We start from the raw sequence: 14,744 nt of genomic DNA, 5'->3' as shown, positions 1-14,744 counted from the left end.
AAATAAATGTCTCACAATATTTGAAAAAAAAAATCATTAAACTTTACACTTACAAAGGGTGCATTTTTTTCTACTTAAATATAGTTGTTAAAAACTTTATCCTGTCACTTCAAAAATTTAGCAAAACTGGAAATGTATTACAATTCTAAGTGTGCCTACTAATCATAACAGTAATAAATGTTATATATTAAATTTAGGAAATTGGAAGGGAGGAAATTTGTAGTTTTGATTGGTATTTAACAAAGAGATGGGTTGTCAAGAAGTTGTACATTAAACATGAGCTTCAGATGATGTAACTAATTGAAAACCAATAAAGTTTCTCTTTATTGAGTCTCATTCTGTAAACCCCAACACAGTGATCTTGTGAGTCCTAATTTATTCCATCATTTAAAGAAGCCTTAATTCTTGCAATAAATATTGCCACACTTCCTTAGACACAAGCGTTGTATATTTGCTGAGTCATAATATGAATAATAAACACTATTTCAACACTTCAAAAATTGAAAGCACATTCATCTGAACAATATAGATGTCATTTGTTTTAAATCACTTTGTTATAAAGCAGAAACTAACACACCATTGTAAAGCAATTATACTCCAATAAAGATGTTAAAAAAAAAAAAGCAATCTGAAGTCTTTAAATGTAAAATAATTCATTCACAGCTTCATAAGTAATTTTTTGGTGGATCCAGGTCTAGAACTTGCCAGACAGGTATTTTGTGACCACATATATTCATTATTTGGCTTTGAAGGGATACCATATTTCAGAGATGCTGGAGTCCATTGATTTGTAAAGTGTGGGCCACGACCCATTTATAGGTTGTGAGTATAAATCAGCTCGAGGAATGTGAATATAAATTTTTCTTCTAATGAAAGAGAATATTACAATAGAAAACAATATGAAGCCCAGGCAGTAAATTGTGGTAGAGATTATTATTCTTTCAGAATTTTTCTTTTCCTTCCCACTCTTGCAATAATTTGGCCTTTGGCTTTGGGCTTGTCTATACAATTTACTGTGACCAAAAGAACATGGACAGAAGTGGCAACACGCAGTTCTCAGCAGAGGCTTTAAGGGGATCACATGTCACCACACATGCTCTTGGGCACCTGTACAATTTCACAGGAGACTCTGGTGCAAGAGGGGGAGACCAGTGAAGTAATCCCAATGCCAGCTCTCATCCTGAAGCCTGACCCAGCAGGTCCTGACTATTCCCAGCAGAGTCACAGCTGACACACACAATCCGGTTTGAGGAAGAAATGCGTGTTACTGTAAGCCATTAAGGTTTGGGGTTGTTTGTTACGTAGCATTAATACCACAAAACCAATTAATACCCAAAGTTTACTATTGTATCATGAAACGTTTTTTTCACTTAGGACACATATGTTTATATGTTTGAGGAATTGAGCCATCCCTAGAGTTGGGATATAAAATACATTTCATCTTGAGTGTTTGGTCAAAAATTGGAAAATTATTTCCTTAACTGACTAAAAAGGGAAACTCCTTTTAGACAAAGGAAGATACACATTTCTCTCTAGGGAGTTATCAGCTGTTTTTTTGCACCACTTTGTACTTAGTGGTCAAATTCATAATTTTTTTTTCAAAATATCTGGGCTAGAAGTACAGTCAGGAAGGGGTAACGTGGAGCCATCAGCTAAAGCTGGAACAATTGGGCATCCTTAATTGTTAAGAGCCTGCAGGAGAAGAAAGCATTCCCTGGGGTCGCGGCTTGTTTCAAGTACAGGCAGGAAGAGTGTGTGACGATGGTGCCTCCTGATGAAGTGTGCCTACAGTGGGTTAGGAATGTTCCGACGATGGTGCCTCCTGATGAAGTGCGCCTACAGTGGAATATTCCAGAAACTCGGAACCACAGAACCAGTGTGGAGATGATGCAAGCCGATTAACTAAGAAGTATCCCCGAGCCGCAAGATGTGGGGAGGGAGATTTTATTCTCTTTTTGATTTTTTAAAGCTCTATGGGAAAATACTACTCTGTAAGAACTTTTCGGTATAGTAATATTCAAAAATTATACAAGTGAAGTCAATTTTTTAGGTTTAAACCCTAGGAATGGCCCAATGATGCATACTAGGTCTCTCCTGCCTGCAGGAAATATTTGGGTAGAAATAGCTGAACCCAAAGTTGGAAGTCATTAGAAAAATTAAATTAAAGCGATAATTTATATCCAGATAGAATAGGTTTTAACAAAGAATTCAATTAAGAATTTTAAAAATTTCTGGAGTAGGTTTGAGGAAAATAGGATTTGCCTAAAGTATCAGGTATTTTGATCCGATTCTGGGAACCCTAAAAATCAGATAGCTAAAATGAATGAAGACAAAGTGCATATAATAACGCTTAAAACCTGATTAAGCATGATCACAGGACCAATTTTGGTTGAAATAAAATGTATGCTGCGTAACCCTTAGTGCACAAATTAAATAGAGAACTTACGAAATTCTAGGGGGAAAAAAAAGAGAGTTTGGTTTTAATCTGAGGTGTTCAATTTTCCTGAGGAGGAGGTGAAATGATAAATTCCGTGCTTACTAAATGGTTCTCAACTTTGGCTGCATAAAAAGCACGCCCACTGCCCAGGCCTTATCCCACACAGTCAGCAGCGTCTCTGGGGGTGGGAGCACCTGTGACTTCTGATGCAGCCTAGGTTGAGAATCACTGCTCTAAATATTCTAAATAAGTGTTTAATAGAAGTATATGATCATTTATCAATATTTGGAAAGTGGGAAATGATAAAAAGTGATATGAAAGTTTTTTAAACTTTTTCTTCAGTGGGGCTGAGAAGAGTATTAGAGCTGTAGCCTTAAGGTAAACTTTTGATAAATTTGGATACTTTGTCCAACATTTGACTGATGGCTAAACATGTTACTAAAGTCATAGGGGGCTCTGGTGCTAGAGCATTTCCTGAACATACCTGGGATCTTCTAGAATTAACCATTTCCATCTGGACTGGGAGAACACTGGATCTTATCAGTAGCCCAAGTCCTATAGTAAAAAAATAACGAATTGTAAATAAACACAAAATAATGGTAAACACCAAGTCTTATTTTTTGATTCATTTTGGCAATGCAACCTTTCAAGCTGGACTACATATATGTCAGAGGGAAGGGAGGTTGCTGTTTTATGGGTCTAAGAGGAACATTTTCTATTAAGATTCAATCTGTAACATTTGCCATATTTTTCAAATAATAAATTGTCATAAAATTTCTTCTTATAGAGCCACTGTGAGCTCTGTATATTAACAAGTGGGACTCTTGTGTCTCACTTGTATCCAGCCCAATAACACAGCCCATAGTAAATACTTAATAAATATCTGTGCAATGACGGTGGAATAATTCTATGCTCGTCTTTCAGTGAATTAAATGAAATGTTATCCTAAATTATTTTTACTAGTTACACTAGTTCCCCCGCCCCCCCCCCACCCCGGCCTCCATTTTGCTTTCCGAGGTTTCAGATACCTGTGGTCCACCAAGGTCCGAAACTCTTACATGGAAAATTCCAGAAATAAACAGTTTATACGTTCTAAACGGCGCGCCGTTCCGAGCGGCTGACGGAATCTCGCGATGCTATGTCGTCCCGCCGGGAGGGACGTGAATCACTCTCGGTCCAGCGCGTCCCGCCCGCCCGTGAGTCACGTGGTGGCCGTCTGCGTTATCAGACCGACCGGGGTGTCTCAGGGCTCGTGCTCAAGTGACCCTTATTCTACTTAATAACGACCGCAAAGCAAGAGGAGTGAAGCTGGCAGTTCCGACACGCCAGAGAGAGGACGCACAGTGCCTCCTTTGAGGGAAACGGCGGAAGTTCTGGACTTAATCAGGAAAGAAAAAAAGGCGTGTGCCGAGGTTGCTGAGATCCACGGTAAGAACGAGTCTCCTGTGATGTCGTGAGGCAGGAAAAAGAAACGCCTGCTCGGTTTGCTGTCACATCTCAAACTGCAAAAGCGACAGCCGCAGCGCGTGGTCAGTGCTTAGTTACCATGGACAGGCATTGACTTTGTACAGTAAGATTTTTGAGACAGAGGCAGCTTCACGGAAGTTTGGACAGTAGGTTGGCATAGTTGTTCTATTTATTATTCGTCATTGTTGTTCATGTGTTCCTGTGCCTAAGTTACAAGTCAAAACTTGACCGCAGCTCTGTGTGTAGCGGAAAATATATGCAGGACTGTGTGCGGTTTCAGGCATCCACTGGGGGTCCTGGAAGTATCCCCTGCGGACACGGGGGGACGACTGCATAACCTAAATAATCTCTCTCTCTCTCCTCTCTGCCTCTCTGTTCCTCTACTATTCAATAGTAAATTGAATGAGCAGGAACAATATATGTCTCCAACTATCTTTTGACTATATACTTGGTGAGAGAACTTTTTCTTCAATTGCTAGTGCATGCCTTTTCTGTTCTTTCATAGGTAATAATAATAATAATAATGTCACAAAGAGTTTCACTCAGTTATTTGTAAGTAATTATATATCATATTTAAGATCTATTTGTACATTTATATGTATAGATTATTATTATACATATAAATGTATAAGATCTATATATCATATAGATATATCAGTATAGATATAGATGTCATATATCATTATATCAGATCTATATATCATATTTAAGATCTGAAGCTATACATTTCCTTATATCTAATAATTAAAGTTTACAACTCCATTTAATGTAAGATTTCTCCTCCCTGGAGCCCTGGGAGGAACCTGCCTTAAGAGCAGTGTTTGGTGGTTCTGTCTCTTTTTTTCTTCTTTCCTCCCCTACTTTCTGGCTGCTGTTTGCACCCCTTCTGGTGGTGGGGGGAGGGCTGGAACTCGTGGACCCCACCGTATCAGATTCCATGCTCATTCCCACATTAATGCACAAAACCCTCAAAAACATCTATGATGTGAAAACACACCCTGCATTCCCCCCGAGACTAAAGCCAACATCAGTGCCCAAAGTGAAAATACGAGCTCTCTGCTGAATGTAGAGATCTCTCAACAAACCCTGCTTTATTCCAGATACAGCTTTTCCTGTCAAAGTTGTATTAATTCCAAGCTTTGACAGCAGAAATTGTTCTATGATCAGGTGAAGCATAGGTCTCTTTATAAGACATAACGATCTGAAGAGTTAAAAAAAAAGAACAAGGAACGAGGAGAAAAGAGAAATACATCAGAATGTGGAGTAGAAACTATGATTAGTGGTGGAAGGTTGAAGATACGTCTAAAAATACGTGATTCTGACTCTCTTCGGCTGATAATGTAGATATCGCTAATGCAGCAGTCACTCAAAGAGAGCAATAAAGGTTCCTAATGCCTGTATTTGTATTAATCTGAGCAAGTCCCTGGACTGGTTTCCAAAGATCTGCTGTTCTGTAGGCCTCTCGGACTTGTCATGTCCTTAAGGAAGCTGCTTGGTGTACGATGTTTATATTTTGCTTTGTTTCTTTTGTTTTGTTTATTTTGAATTGGTGAAGCGTGGAGGGCTGGAGAGAGAGGTTTTCAAGAACTCTGGGTGGAAATTATACTAATACTGTGAACAGTACTTGCCACATGCAAATAAGAGGTGCCAGACAAAATAGGGGTGTTAAGTGAAATGTACCCTTTACCCCAGTTTCCCCCCTGATTAGTAGTCCTGGGAAGGACAAAAAAACAGGTTGCAGATCAGAAAAGACTTGCTTGCTGCCGTGTCTGGGAAAGCTTTTTGGGAGCGGGTGGCGTGAGCTCCGTCTGGGTGGCAGTCTGCATTGGTCTGTGTACCCTATGTGCATTTTCCACCGTGAAGAGCAGTGCCTTTTAAGTCCAAATAGTGACGTTCGGAAGATCAGAGAGATTGTTTACTTTTTCCACACCCTGCACAGGGCTTCCTGAGACATTTCATCATCATGGCCTGCACTGCCAAGTTTAACCCCCTGGATACTCCCTCACTTGACAAAGCTTTTAACACTTTTTGGTTTTAAACCCAGATGCTTTTTTCCACAAACACCTGTACTGTAAATGAGAACATTTTTTCTGTAACTATTTAATAGTCAGTGGCTGACAACAGAGGAGCTAAGATAGCTGTTGTATTAAGTGCAGAGGCATACAGGATGCGCTCAGTCATCCGTTTATGTGACTGGTCTGTTTGTGATCTTTGTCTTTTGATGGGGCCCAGGATTTGCTGGGAACCAGAGAGCTTTACCACCAGCAAACAATACTTTTGTATTTTCCCTCACGTATGTGACTTGGAAGCAGGTTTGGGGGTGTGACCGTATGTAGCTGTCATTATTTTAGATGACTCCCAAAATAGATGCTGCTGAAGCACTTTGTAAATGAAAGATTCTAACACCTCTTGGTAATGGTAGGCGTGAGCACTGAAGAATAAAAAAGCAACTTTTTGGGTCTCGAAGTGAAAAGATAATTATGCCGAACACCGCACCTGGTTCTGCCAGCTTGTCTCATTACAGGAACAGGATATTGAAGGTTTTCATTTTCCACAGTCCTTCGCATCACTCCAGCTTGATCATTTTCTAAGATGTGGTTCTATCACGTCTCTCGTGGAGGTGTCCTGCCCCCAGCCACCTCGCTGTGTCTTTCCGTGAACTCACGTTTCTTACTGCATAGAGAGTTCATTTTGCAATCAGTCTTATTTTGTTCTGTGAATTTAGTTTCTATTTGAGAGCTGGCATTTTCTTCCCTCATGCATTTAGGACTCTTCATTTAAACAGAAATGAAGTCCTTCTCGAGGAGAGGGACTGTCTTAATAATACCCTAAATACTAAATACCCCCAATAGTACTTTGCACATGGAAGGAGTTTATTAAGCATTTTAAAAAATTCATTGCTTTGGATAAAAATTAGTGATCTGACGAGCATCTCGTAGAGGCATCTTAAATGAGTCACTTTATTAGCCTTTGAGGACATGACAGTGGTGTGTCCGCAATGTGAGAAATGGCTTACATGTGGAACCTGGAATCACACACAATTTGTGAAGTTTCTTAATAGAAGATGATCACCCAAAAGAAAGTACTCAGCAGATGTGACTTGTGAGTCATCGTATGTGGGAGTCTTTCAAAGCTGGCATTACTTTCAGTCTAGTGTAGAAGCCCATTAACTGTGTAAGATACACCCAAAAAACCAGGTCTTAAAACTCCTTCTCAATTGATTCGATCCATCTCTCGTTAGGGGTTTTCTCTCCTTTCCTTTTCTTTGCTTTGCTTTTTCTTTTTAACCAGTGACTACTGTCTGCTATGCTCTTTCTGGGCCTTTGCCAAGATTTCGTTTCCAATCTTAATAACCAACTTACAAATGCACTTTAATTTCTTATGGCACTGTAAAATTTATCAAAAGCAACTTGACTTTTACTTCTTATTAAGTTAACATGAATACTCTATTTAAAATGTGTAGAGAAATCTAATATCTTTCAGGTGCCACTGAAAGTACTTCCAAGCAGTTGTGATTTATTCAGTTTCCAAATAGTATCTTTTCATTCACAAAGAGAAAGGTATCAAATTTCTTAAATGAAATATAATTGTATTATTTTGTAAATTTATGGTAAATATTCTTGGCACTCATCCCATTTATATATAGTTATTTTAAAATTTTTAAAAGTTTTTAGTTTTTGGAGCAGTTTTAGGTTTACAGCAAAATCGAGGGGAAAGTACAGAGGTTTCCCACATACTCCCTGTTCCCATAGGTGTACAGCCTCAGCTATGATCAACATCATGCCCAGAAGGGTGCATGTTTCACCAGGTACCAGGATGATCTTAGACACATCATAACAACGCAAGGACCTTAGTGTACCTGAGCATTCACACGGTTGTTGTACATTGGATGTAAATAGTTATTTTTGACATTATCTATCATTTCATAATTCTCTTAATAAAATATTTGAAAATGATCTATTTCTGATAAATTTTATAATACAACAAACAAAATAGTATTTTGCTGTAGTTGCTGGTTTATTAACATGAATTTGGTAGTTCTCCAATATAAATGATTTGATAAAAATGAATGATTTACAATGTCACATTTTCATTTATACTTGCATAAGTTCCAGCATTCAGGAGTTCTCAAAAAGAAAAAAAAAAAAAGAGAAAAGAGAAACGAGGTAATAAAAAAGGGAATCTCTCTAGAGAATTTCTTTGGTGGAGTATTTACACACACAGACATTTTCATCTCCAAGGCAGTCATCAGAAATAGGATTTTCATAAGTGCAGATTTAGATGAGTATAGCAACTAAAATAATATCTAATCATAGTTGTCAGTTTATTATGGAAATATTTAATTTTCCAGGGATTTTGAAATTATTGAGTTATATTTTATATTACTTTTTATTGGATAAATGTAAGTGAACATATTTTAAAATATGAGAAATTGGAATCAACGCAAATCGGCCAGAAAGGAATTACAGGTTTAACCCCATAGGAGAGAGTTGCAATATAAGGAACATGTGGATATCTGGCCATGGAGCTGGTCTTCACACAAATGATTTTTGGAATCAAACAAACATTTTTTGGGGTTAATTGATGATATTCTATGAATCACCTTTACATTCCAAGATGTAGAGGTGATCCTTTTGCTTTCAGAGCTCATGGGTGTAATACCAATCAAGTCACCATTTTCTTCTCTTAAGCTTAATTAAGTCTGAGAAAGAAAACCAGGTAGATGAACAAATAGGAAGCCGATGAAAAGAGCACCTATTTAGAGAAGTAGCAGTGAAAATATTTTCATTTGTAATTGAGCGATATTAAGTTACTGGTGCTAACATCCATGTGATATGCTCAAAGATCATCTTTTCTTCCTGGGCACGCAACCAAGTACGGTTCTGGTCTCCGTGTAGTTCATGGGACCATGCAACTGAGTTCTGGCCAACAAATGTGGGCCATCCACGGGTGCCACTCCCAGTGCTGGCCTTTCAGGGGTCTTCCCAGCACTCTGTTTGCTAAGGGGACGGCCAGGGACTAAAGACCTAGTGGAGGTCTCCAGGGCCTTCTGGGTTCCCAGGTCAGCGGATGGCAGGCAGTTAGATGGAAGCAGCCTGAATACCTGAGTCATTTCATGGCCAAAGCTGTGCAAGGACAACACCCAAAGTGGGACATCTGCACTGGACGTTTGTGAGTGAAAAATAAACTATTACCTGGGACTTCCCCAGTGGTCCTGTGGTTAAGACTTAGCCTTCCAATGCAGGAGGTGTGTGTTCGATCCCCAGTCGGGGAGCTAAGATCCTACATGTCTTTGTGGCCCAAGACAAAAAAAAAAAAAAACAAAACATAAAACAGAAACAGTACTGTAACAAATTCAATAAAGACTTTAAAAATGGTCCACATCAAAACAATCTTTAAAAAAAAAACCAAAAATAGATGATTACCATGTTAAGCCCTTGTGATACTGGGTTTGTTTGTTACAGGGCTTAGTCAGTACAAGACTAGTGCTTTCTTCTGGATACCCTGAAATATTTACGAGACTGCGTCTGCTTTAGGAAGAAGCTAGAGGTATGTATCTCAAATGGAACGAATGAAATGGGGAGATATGTACACGTATGTGTATTTTTATTTAATACGAGGCTTCTAGTCTTATAGATAATTCTTTTACTCATCAACTTTGAAAAGGTTTAGCTTAGAAAATGAGACAGATTTTGGCTCTGCACTTAAGTTAATCGTAGCTGTGTCTACACAGTGCTAAAGCTGAGCAGCATAGGGTGCAAACCTAGGAGCACCAGTTGGATTATACAGTCAATTGTTTTCAAAGAAGTAGTCTGTGCACTGGCACAGGATTCTACCCAATTGCCAAATGACAGAAAGGGATTGCTTCCTTTCCCTCTGATTCTGTGTCTGCCTCAATCCTAGACTATCCAGACAGAGTCATGGTGATCGCCTGAATTAATTAGAGAAAACATTCTAATAAATTCTCCAGCATCCCAGCATCTGCCATACTTGTAACAGTAGTGGCAGAACCCAGAAGATAGCAAGCGGCCCGAATTGTGTCATGTCTCACCTCAAGTGAGATTTGATGTACTTTTCATTTTAACCACTTAATTCCAAAAATATTTAGAGGTGGCAAATGTCTAGGGAAACCTTCTTGTATTGGATACAAGTGATTAGCTCACAAGGCTGGGACTGTATCTACTTGGGGGGTACGGTTCATCTCAGGAAGTATGGGACAAAGTGGTTTAATCACAGGCTTGGGTTTCTTAATAGCAAAACCAAGGCTCCTGGGGGAAGTGTTTCTGTGACACACGCTCCCTGAATCCATCAGGGCTGCCTTGACTGAGGGGAAATTTCTGGTTGAAATGAATAGCTCTGAGGTGAGAATGAATGCAGCTGCTGTGGTCTTTTAGTGTCGATGCTGGGTGCTGCTCGCTGAATGGCAGGGGTGTTAAACCTGCCAGTCTGGTCACCGTTAGCATTCGGTGAAGAGGTATCAGGTTACACTGCCTGCTTGGGGACCTCTGCAGCAGTCTTTAAGCAAAAGTTGTTCTGGTCCAGTTGGAAGTTAAGAGCTGTGGCTTCTTTTCTTTGTTTCTTGTTAAATCACTAAACTACTCCCTTTAAAATACGTTTGTGTATGTAATATGCATGCAGTTTCCCCCTCTGGAAATTTAACAAGATACCTCCTATTTCACGATAATTATGTATTCCTTATTTAGATTAGGAACTATTGTGTGTATTTTTTTTAATTTATGCTTTGGGGCCTTGTAAAAAACTGGTGATTAATTACTGTAGATTTTGATATTGGAACCAAGATAGCAGAAATAATTAAGAAGTTTCCAATTTAAAAGAAATCAAGAATTTGAAGCAAAATTAAAAACTGAAGTTAAATAATATCATGACATAGTCTTTTGAAATGTCATCTATTGTGTGAATTTAATACACACTTTAAAAAGGAGACTAAATAGGTTTTGTGAGAGCTTAAAAAGAATGGGGCTAGATGTTTGGTAGCTTGATAACAAATTAAGTATTCTCTAAGCTTGATTTTTATAATTTGTTCTTTTATGCCTTATAGAGAATTTATAGTTGAAAGAAAATACTTGCTTGATTTTAGTCAGTTGATGAAAAAGTTGGTAGAATCTAAGGATCATATCTAGGAGTGAGAGAATGACATTCAGAAGGACATGTGTGTGATTTGGAAACCTATTTCTAATGTGGGATATATCCTGTGTACACTGTAGACTTCCCTTTCAGGTAGGGACTGTTATTACTAAGAAGTGTGTCTGTTAATGCTTAAAAATTTTCAGTCTGAGTAAGACTTTACCTTACGTTTTATAATGGTTTTCCTTTTCTAAATGAAATCAGCAAAAACTTTCTGTAACCATTCATTTAATGTCCTGCCCTTCTCCACTTGTTTTCCCATGGTTATGAATTCTTTGGCTGTCATTACCCCCTACAGAAAAAGCATTCCCTAAAATTAAGATTTTTCCAAGTGAACTAGAGGATTAGTTGCCACAGGGATTTTCAAAATTATTATTTTTTTCAATGTTTTATTTATTCTTAAAAATTTTTTTATTTTTATACAATTTTTAAAGGTTACTTTCCCATTTACAGTTACTGCAAAATATTGGCTCTATTCCCCATGTTGTACAATACATCCTTGAGCCTATCTTTTTTTTTTTGAATTTTATTTTATTTATTTTTTTATACAGCAGGTTCTTATTAGTCATCAATTTTATACACATCAGTGTGTACATGTCAATCCCAGTCTCCCAGTTCATCCCACCACCACCACCCCTTGCCCCTTCTTTCCCCCCTTGGTGTCCATACATTTGTTCTCTACATCTCTGTCTCTATTTCTGCCCTGCAAACCGGTTCATCTGTACCATTTTTCTAGGTTCCACATATATGCATTAATATACGATATTTGTTTTTCTCTTCCTGACTTACTTCACTCTGTATGACAGTCTCTAGATCCATCCACGTCTCTACAAATGACCCAATTTCATTCCTTTTAATGGCTGAATAATATTCCATTGTATATATGTACCAAAACTTCTTTATCTATTCATCTGTCGATGGGCATTTAGGTTGCTTCCATGACCTGCCTACTGTAAATAGTGCTGCAATGAACATTGGGGTGCATGTGTCTTTTTGAATTATGGTTTTCTCAGGGTATATGCCCAGTAGTGGGATTGCTGGGTCATGTGGTAGTTCTAGTTTTAGTTTTTTAAGGAGCCTCCATACTGTTCTCCATAGTGGCTGTATCAGTTTACATTCCCACCAACAGTGCAAGAGGGTTCCCTTTTCTCCACACCCTCTCCAGCATTTGTTTGTGATTTTCTGATGACGCCCATTCTAACTGGTGTGAGGTGATACCTCACTGTAGTTTCGATTTGCATTTCTCTAATAATTAGTGATGTTGAGCAGCTTTTCATGTGCTTCTTGGCCATCTATGTGTCTTCTTTGGAGAAATGTCTATTTAGGTCTTCTGCCCATTTTTGGATTGGGTTGTTTGTTTTTTTAATATTGAGCTGCATGAGCTGTTTTTAGATTTTGGAGATTAATCCTTTGTCCGTTGATTCGTTTGCAAATATTTTCTCCCATTCTGAGGGTTGTCTTTTCATCTTCTTTGTAGTTTCCTTTGCTTTGCAAAAGCTTTTAAGTTTCATTAGGTCCCATTTGTTTATTTTTGTTTTTATTTCCATTACTCTAGGAGGTGATCTAAAAAGATCTTGCTGTGATTTATGTCAAAGAGTGTTCTTCCTATGTTTTCCTCTAAGAGTTTTATAGTGTCCGGTCTTACATTTAGGTCTCTAATCCATTTTGAGTTTATTTTTGTGTATGGTGTTAGGGAGTGTTCTAATTTCATTCTTTTACATGTAGCTGTCCAGTTTTCCCAGCATCACTTATTGAAGAGACTGTCTTTTCTCCATTGTATATCCTTGCCTCCTTCATCAAAGATAAAGTGACCATATGTGCATGGGTTTATCTCTGGGCTTTCTATCCTTTCCCATTGATCTATATTTCTGTTTTTGTGCCAGTACCATATTGTCTTGATTACTGTAGCTTTGTAGTATAATCTGAAGTCAGGGAGTCTGATTTCTCCAGCTCCATTTTTTTCCCTCAAGACTGCTTTGGCTATTCAGGGTCTTTTGTGTCTCCATACAAATTTTAAGATTTTCTGTTCTAGTTCTGTAAAAAATGCCATTGGTAATTTGATAGGGATTGCATTGAATCTATAGATTGCTTTGGGTAGTATAGTCATTTTCACAATATTGAATCTTCCAACCCAAGAACATGATATAACTCTCCAACTGTTTGTATCATCTTTAATTTCTTACATCAGTGTCTTATAGTTTTCTGCATACAGGTCTTTTGTCTCCCTAGGTAGGTTTATTCCTAGGTATTTTATTCTTTTTGTTGCAATGGTACATGGAAGTGTTTCCTTAATTTCTCTCTCAAATTTTTCATCATTAGTGTATAGGAATGCAGGAGATTTCTGTGCATTAATTTTGTATCCTGCAACTTTACCAAATTCATTGATTAGCTCTAGTAGTTTTCTGGTGGCATTTTTAGGATTCTCTATGTATAGTATCATGTCATCTGCAAACAGTGACAGTTTTACTTCTTCTTTTCCAATTTGTATTCCTTTTATTTCTTTTTCTTCTCTGATTGCCATGGCTAGGACTTCCAAAACTATGTTGAATAATAGTGGAGAGAGTGTACATCCTTGTCTTGTTCCTGATCTTAGCGGAAGTGCTTTTGGTTTTTTACCATTGAGAATGATGTTTGCTGTGGGTTTGTCATATATGGCCTTTATTATGTTGAGGTAGGTTCCCTCTATGCCCACTTTCTGGAGAGTTTTTATCATAAATGGGTGTTGAATTTTGTCAGATGCTTTTTTTGCATCTATTGAGATGATCATATGGTTTTCTTCAATTTGTTAATATGGTGTATCACATTGATTGATTTGCATATATTGAAGAATCCTTGCATTCCTGGGATAAATCCCACTTGATCATGGTGTATGATCCTTTTAATGTGCTGTTGGATCCAGTTTGTTAGTATTCTGTTGAGGATTTTTGCATCTATATTCATCAGTGATATTGGTCTGTAGTTTTCTTTGTTTGTAGTACCTTTGTCTGGTTTTGGTATCAGGGTGATGGTGGCCTCATAGAATGAGTTTGGGAGTGTTCCTTCTTCTGCAGTTTTTGGGAAGAGTTTGAGAAGGATGGGTGTTAGCTCTTCTCTAAATGTTTGATAGAATTCACCTGTGAAGCCATCTGGTCCTGGACTTTTGTTTGTTGGAAGTTTTTAAATCACAGTTTCAATTTCATTACTTGTGATTGGTCTGTTCATATTTTCTGTTTCTTCCTCGTTCAGTCTTGGAAGGTTATACCTTTCTAAGAATTTGTCCATTTCTTTCAGGTTGTACATTTTATTGGCATGGAGTTGCTTGTAGTAGTCTCTTAGGATGCTTTGTATTTCTGCGGTGTCTGTTGTAACTTCTCCTTTTTCATTTCTAATTTTATTGATTTGAGTCCTCTCCCTCTTTTTCTTGATGAGTCTGGGTAATGGTTTATCAATTTTGTTTATCTTTTCAAAGAACCAGCTTTTAGTTTTATTGATCTTTGCTATTGTTTTCTTTTTTTCTATTTCATTTATTTCTGCTCTGATCTTTATGATTTCTTTCCTTCTGCTAACTTTGGGTTTTGTTTGTTCTTCTTTCTCTAGTTCCTTTAGGTGTAAGGTTAGATTGTTTATTTGAGATTTTTCTTGTTTCTTGAGGTAGGATTGTATTGCTATAAACTTCCCTCTTAGAACTGCTTTTGCTGCATCCCATAGGTTTTGG

The 14,744-nt window shown here is 37.8% G+C and overlaps 1 long non-coding RNA gene across 2 annotated transcripts in view; it reads left to right on the top strand.

The window, feature by feature from the left end:
* The window catches only part of LOC309647638, a 478,548-nt gene that overhangs the window by 376,957 nt on the left and 86,847 nt on the right, over positions 1 to 14,744 (top strand). Inside the window, exon 9 of one of the 2 annotated variants that reach the window (XR_014256209.1) lies at positions 9,370 to 9,454. The exons of the other annotated variant lie outside the window; for it this stretch is intronic. This is a non-coding gene — a long non-coding RNA (uncharacterized lncRNA). The remainder of the gene's footprint in view (positions 1 to 9,369; positions 9,455 to 14,744) is intronic. 2 annotated transcript variants of the gene reach the window in all.

This window comes from Balaenoptera physalus, assembly GCF_965194825.1.
Source record: "Balaenoptera physalus genome assembly, chromosome: 18".
Lineage (NCBI taxonomy): Eukaryota > Metazoa > Chordata > Mammalia > Artiodactyla > Balaenopteridae > Balaenoptera > Balaenoptera physalus.
The sequence above is the reverse complement of the archived record's forward strand: the minus strand, read 5'-3'. Positions and strand labels throughout refer to the sequence as shown.